At 39.2% G+C, this 6,149-nt stretch overlaps 1 non-coding gene across 1 annotated transcript; it reads right to left on the bottom strand.

The window, feature by feature from the left end:
- Positions 1–4,807: 4,807 nt before the first annotated feature.
- On the bottom strand, positions 4,808–4,881 carry TRNAN-GUU. Its single transcript has one exon. It is a non-coding gene; the product is annotated as a tRNA-Asn (tRNA).
- Between the last annotated feature and the right edge of the window lie 1,268 nt (positions 4,882–6,149).

Below are 6,149 nucleotides of genomic sequence, written 5' to 3'. Positions count from 1 at the left end.
AACTTTAATTCATGAAATAATGCTATCATATTGTCCTTATTTATCTTAATTATGGTCAAATCAGCTTCGGGATGGTAAAAAATGTTGGAGTCGGTGTCAGAATTGCCAAACTGAGCATTTTAAGCCTAAGCACTAGGCGTACCCAAGCTGAGCTATAAAGCCGAGGGGTTCTTTTTTTTGCAAGTTGACGTGTGGCTGACGCGTGTGCAATCTAGGTGTTGGGATGTTGCACGTAGGTCTTAAGTAATTGGGCTTCGCCATGGACTGTCAGGTTTTGGGCTGCAGGCGTTGTGGGTTGGATGGGCAGACATGGGATCACGGGTGCTGGGTGTCACAATCGCACTTTTAATGGCAGCGGACTTGCGATTGTGCGGCACTCACTTTCCAACGACAAGTGAGCTAAGTCAATTCGTTCTTACGTCGCCTACGGCCAAGCGCCGTATGCTCGAGCCTCTGGCCTCGGTTTTAAGAGAAGGTTTTAGAAAGCGAGGGTAGAGAGAGATTTTCGAAAGAGAGATTTTTGAAAGAGACGTTATATAAGCAAGCAAGAGAGAAATAACAACGGCTTACAATATATAACCTTGGGTAGGGAGAAGTTGACAACTAGTCGTATCCCCCTATAGTACATTCTGAGGCATTTCATGTTTGACAGGCCTAGACATGATATTTCTGAAACGTCATACTTCCTAGAAATACAAAAGTAAAACACTAGAATATGAAAAGACATAAAGGGTTGGGCTTGTCATGGGCATGCGGCCATGGACAACACCCCTTGGACGAGCATGAACGTGACACTGGGTTGCTAAGCTAGGCTCCAGACGTTGGGTTGGGTTGGCTTTTATAATTGGGTCGGGAGCGTGTGTTGGACCGAACCAATGGATTGGCAGTGGGTTGTGGGTTTGAGTCTAACCCAGATTCGGATTCGGATCTAGATCCGATGGATTCGTCTTCTTCGCCCAACTCAACCCCATTTTCTGGTTTTCATCTCTCTCCTCTATGCATCTATTTCTTGATGGTGTTAATATAACACATCTGGAAGCAATTTGGATCTTAGGCGCAACCAAGCTGAGCTATGAAGCTGAGGGGTTCTTTTTGTTGTAAGTTGACGTGTGGCACAATAAGGCGCTGCGCGTGTGCAGGCTAAATTGGGTCGACGCGCGTGTCAAGGTACGATTGCTGGGTCGTGACGTGGGTGCTGGGTATTGCAGGTGGGTCTTAGGTAATTGGGCTTCGCCACGGACTCTCGGGTTTTGGGCTGCAGGCATTGCAGGTTGAATGGGCAGACGTGGGATCGCGGGTGCTGGGCCGCTGAGCTAGGCTGTAGACGTTGGGTTGGGTTGGTTATTATAATTGGGTTGTGAGCGAGTGTTAGACCGAACTAATGGATTGGCAGTGGGTTGAGGGTTAGAGTCTGACCCAGATCCAGATTCGGATCTAGATCCGACTGTTTCGTTTTCTTTGCCCGACTCAGCACGATTTTCTAGTTTTCATCTCTCTCCTCTCTGCGGCTATTTCTTGATGGTGTTAATATAACACATGCGGAAGCAATTCGGATCTTAGGTACTGTAAATACGTCAATTATAGTAAATTAGCTAGCATGTTCATAAGCATTAAAACTCGAGGAGTTTGAGTACTAAACTTCTGTAGTTCAAATTCATTTTTCCCCACGAACCGGTTTCGAATCACCACTAATGTCTTCCCTACTATTCTCCAGTGTTAGAACGGGATTGTCGAATCTGTTGAGTGACTAAACTTGGAAAGGATTTAGTATATGTGAAGAGAGAGTTATATTTGAATGCTCATGCAAATTTGAGATTACTAAATTTTGACACTCAAAATTCCACTCAAATTTGTTGGATTATGTGACAGACATGCAAGTTTGGTTAAACCATATATTGACACTCAATATTCTACTAACTCAAACATGGATTTTTCTATTATGTGAAGTCAACTTTTTGACTTTCTCCGTTTTAATTCAACAATTAATTTAAATAATTAATTTTAAATTAAAGTAATATTAAATGATTAATTAAACAATTTAATTAACATTTAACATTAATTCAAATGTCAATAATCCCAATCAATTCCGGCACATATTGATTATGAATCCCTATTCATAATTAAAATATTTAAATCTCATTTAAATATCTTCAATTCTCTCTTTTTGTTTAATTCGTAATTAAAACAAAAATGTTGTTAAACATATCGTATATATTTAGTGCGTATTCCCTAATTTGAATTCGAACACTTCGAACTCACTCGTCACACTGTTCTATGGTTTAGTCTGATATGAGGAAGCAGGGGGACCTAATGGACCTATAAATCATAGGCTCCAACGATTCGAGATTAACTAGCTAAACTCATTAACCTTGTTAACCAACATTCGTTAACTATTAGGACACTCCACTATAGCCTAGTAGTTGCACTCCCCTCACTATAGATATATTTTTATCCATTTGATATAACCATGATTAGTAAGTCGATCTTCCACAGGTTGTTGGTAACTAGAGATGGGTCAATTTACCGTTTTACCCTTAAAGTTACTTCTTGTTCCTTATGTCCCACTGATCCTCTGATGAACAATTCGTTTGTGGTCCAACTAGTAAACCGAATCCTTCTCAAGCCAATGAGAGGGTGAGGCCCATTGTTCAAGACGTGGAGTCAGTACTTAAGGGAATAACCTCTCTACTATCCTTAAAAGCATCTTGGAGTAAATTCCATCTTGCACCCTATCTCCCCAGCTATTTACCTAGTCTTACCCCTGAAATCGGAGGCTTATTAAGTCGGCGAACTCGAGCCACTCTCACCCATGCAAATCTAAGGATAATTCCGAAGAAATAGGAGTTCATAGTTAACTCAGGATTAAGATCGAGTTACCTAGGTCATCGAATGAAAAAATAAGTCTCAATAGTAAACGACATTATAAAGTGAGTGATTTTCTTTATGGTCTGATCTTATGCAATACTCATTGCATAGGACGCCCCAACTCACATGTCTCCACATGTACAATTTAGTGATCACATTGTTTATATCATATACAAAAGTGGGCCACATCCATAGTGTCCCCAAGATAAGGTACTCAGCCTTATCCATATACTATAAATCATTTTGACTATATACTTGAACTTGATCCACTCTTATGTCTCTATGTATATTTTAAGTAATCATACTATAACCAGAGTGTTCTTAGTTTATTGGATTTAGATTAATGATCGTAAAATTTACTTTATTCAAGAACAATCTTTACTGAATAAACATCAATATTAACTTTATTGAAAATAGAATATGTTTTTGTTTACAAACTATGAGTTTTATAACATAAAACCCAACATTTCTGACGTTCTTTCTCATCATTTTCCTCCNTTTTCTGTCCATTTGATATAACCATGATTAGTAAGTCAATTTTTCACGAGTGGTTCGTAACTACAGATGGGTCAATTTACCGTTTTACCCCTAAAATTACTACTTGTTTCTTATGTCCCACTGATCCTCTAATGAACAATTGGTTTGTGGTCCAACCACTAAACCGAATCCCTCTCAGGCCAATGAGAGGGTGGGGCCTATTGTTCAAGACCTAGAGTTAATACTTAAGGGAACAACCTCTCTACTATCCCTAAAAGCGGGTAGGAGTAAATTCCATCTTGCACCCTATGTCCCCGGCTATTCACCTAGTCTTACCCCTGAAATGGGAGGCTAATTGAGTCGGCGAACTCGAGTCACTCTCACTCATGCAAATCTAAGGATAATTCCGAATAAATAGGAATTCATAGTTAACTCAGGATTAAAATTGGGTTACCTTGGTCATCGAATGAAAAAATTAGTCTCAACAGTAAACGACACTATAAAGTGAGAGTGATTTTCTTCATGGTCCGATCTTATGCAATACTCATTGCATAGGACGCCCCCACTCACATGTCTCCACATGTACAATTTAGTGATCGCATTGTTTATATCATATACAAAAGTGGGCCGCATCCATAGTGTCTCCAGGATAAGGTACTCAGCCTTATCCCTATACTATAGATCATTTTGACTATATACTTAAACTTGATCCACTCTTATGTCTCTATATATAGTTCAAGTAGTCATACTATAGCCAGAGTGTTCTTAGTTTATTGGATTTAGATTAATGATCGTAAAATTTACTTTATTCAAGAACAATCTTTACCCAATAAACATCAATAATAACTTTATTGAAAATAGAATATGTTTTTGTTTACAAACTATGAGTTTTATAACATAAAACCCAACATTTCTAAAGTTCTTTCTCATCGTTTTCCTCCTATAACTCTTTATTGGACTCTCTACTTCTCTTTCACGAAGTCTCGTGGCTTGTAGATGCCTAAAACGACACATCTATAATCTTCTTTAAACCTAAAAATTGAATCTGGATTCTGACGACACATGACGTTATTCAAGCGTATAAAGCTTACATCTCAAAAAATTGAATCTGGATTCTGACGACACATGACGTTATTCAAGCGTATAAAGCTTACATCTCGTGTATGTGGGATCATCGATGGTCTTTTACGTGTCGTGAACCAAGCATTTCAACGTCGAGTCTGGTCATTGTAGGTGTGAGTTCGTGGTTTTGGATTGTTAGGTCATGGAGTATGCTGCTTATTTATAGCTTAGTTAAGCATTATAAAAAGCTATATATGCTAAATGAGATATAAAGTAAATTGTCTTTGTTCAAAGATTATAAAAGGTTTGTATAGTAAAAAGCTATATATGGTAGAAAGTTATATAGAGCAATTATATACCGCTTTAGATACCTTATAACTAGTAAGGAACACTCAATCACCATCGCTAGAAGGAGGGTTTGAACCTCCGACCTTGTGGTTAACAGCCACACGCTCTAACCAACTGAGCTATTCCAGCCAATTATTTAATATTTTTCGAGACCACCACTAGTAGATGTTATCTGCTTTGGCTTGTTATGTATAGCCATCAGCCTCACGGTTTTGAAACGCATATACTATGGAGAGGTTTTTCAGCGTCCTCGCTGGTAGTCTACTAGGAAGAGGTTTCCACACCCTTATAAGAAATGTTTCATCTTCTTTCCAACCGATCTGGAATTTCACAATCCACCCCCTTGGAAGCCCAGCGTCTTCACTGGCACACCGCCTAGTGACTAGCTCTGATACCATATCTCAAGCCCACCGTTAGCAGATATTGTCCACTTTGGTGTCTTACGTATCACCACCAACTTCACGGTTTTAAAATGCGTCTATTAGGATGATTTTTCCACACCCTTAAAAGAAATGCTTCCTCACCTTCTCCAATCGCTAGTAGATATATTCCATTTTGGCCTGTTATGCATCGTCGTCAGCCTCACAGTTTTAAAACGCGTCAATTAGTGAGAGGTTTCCACACCATTATAAGGAATGATTCATTGCCTTCTCCAACCAATGTGGGATCTATTAATTGGTAGTCAGGATGGCCGAGTGGTCCAAGGTGCCAAACTCAAGTTGGGTGGTTATATCATAAAATGATATGAACTTCTTAAATATTTTACCTCTTTTCGAATTTAATTACAATAAATAATAAGCAAAAGAGAGTGAAGAAAAAGCTAAACTATGATCATCCTTGTAGCATCATAATCATCATAAAACGTCATCGTATCGTCATATATCAAACAATTGCCTAGCATATCCTATAGTAAGGCTACTTACTTGGTTGGCCTTAGCTGGCGTTTCTCTACTTTCAGATTTGCTAAGCTTTTGTTCCTCGAAGTTGCTCCAAACGTTACCTGTTGTCGTTTCCTATTATATCATTCATTTCATTTCATTAACATTTCACATTTATAATGTAGTTTAACTTGAACTCATGAAATAGTGCATCATACTAGCAATATTTATCTTAATTATGGTTAAATAAGCTCCGATTGGGTAAAAAACGTATGGGTCGGTGTCAGAATTGCCAAACCTAGCGTTTTAAGCCTGAGGACTATGCACAGCCAAGCTGAGCTATGAAGCCGAGGGGTTCTTTTTGCTGAAAGTTGACGCGTAGCGCAATAAGGCGCTAACGCGTGTGCAGGCTAAATTGGGTCGAGGCACGAGTCAAGTGTCGATTGCTGGATCGCGGCGTGGGTGTTGGGCTGCTGTAGTGGGTCTTAGGTAATTGGGCTTCGCCATGGACTGTCAGGT

This window comes from Cucurbita pepo, unplaced genomic scaffold (genome assembly GCF_002806865.2).
Source record: "Cucurbita pepo subsp. pepo cultivar mu-cu-16 unplaced genomic scaffold, ASM280686v2 Cp4.1_scaffold001669, whole genome shotgun sequence".
NCBI lineage: Eukaryota > Viridiplantae > Streptophyta > Magnoliopsida > Cucurbitales > Cucurbitaceae > Cucurbita > Cucurbita pepo.
This window is presented reverse-complemented; position numbering and strand designations above follow the sequence as displayed.